Consider the following 362-nt stretch of genomic DNA (forward strand, 5'->3'; position numbering starts at 1 on the left):
AGTATAAACCACAAGCACATTATGAACTTTCTAGTTTACTCTAGCAAAGGAACAGTTTTTACAAACTCTATTGATGCCTCCGATGTTGGTAGCAGAAATACAGATTATTATTTCCAATTGTTGAATAAAATTGTGGATGAAGTTGGTGAAGAGTATGTCGTTCAAATTGTTACGGATAATGAAAAAGCGCTTAAAGCCGCTGGCCAAAAGTTAATGGAAAAAAGACCACATTTATATTGGTCTGCACGCTCAGCTCATTGTTTGGATATTTGCTTGGAGGATATTGGAAAAAAGAAAAATGTGCAAAAATAATTGGAGGAAGCAAAGATGGTGACAACCTTCATCTATAACCATATATGGAC

Source organism: Lupinus angustifolius, chromosome LG15, assembly GCF_001865875.1.
Source record: "Lupinus angustifolius cultivar Tanjil chromosome LG15, LupAngTanjil_v1.0, whole genome shotgun sequence".
In the NCBI taxonomy this organism is placed as follows: Eukaryota; Viridiplantae; Streptophyta; class Magnoliopsida; order Fabales; family Fabaceae; genus Lupinus; species Lupinus angustifolius.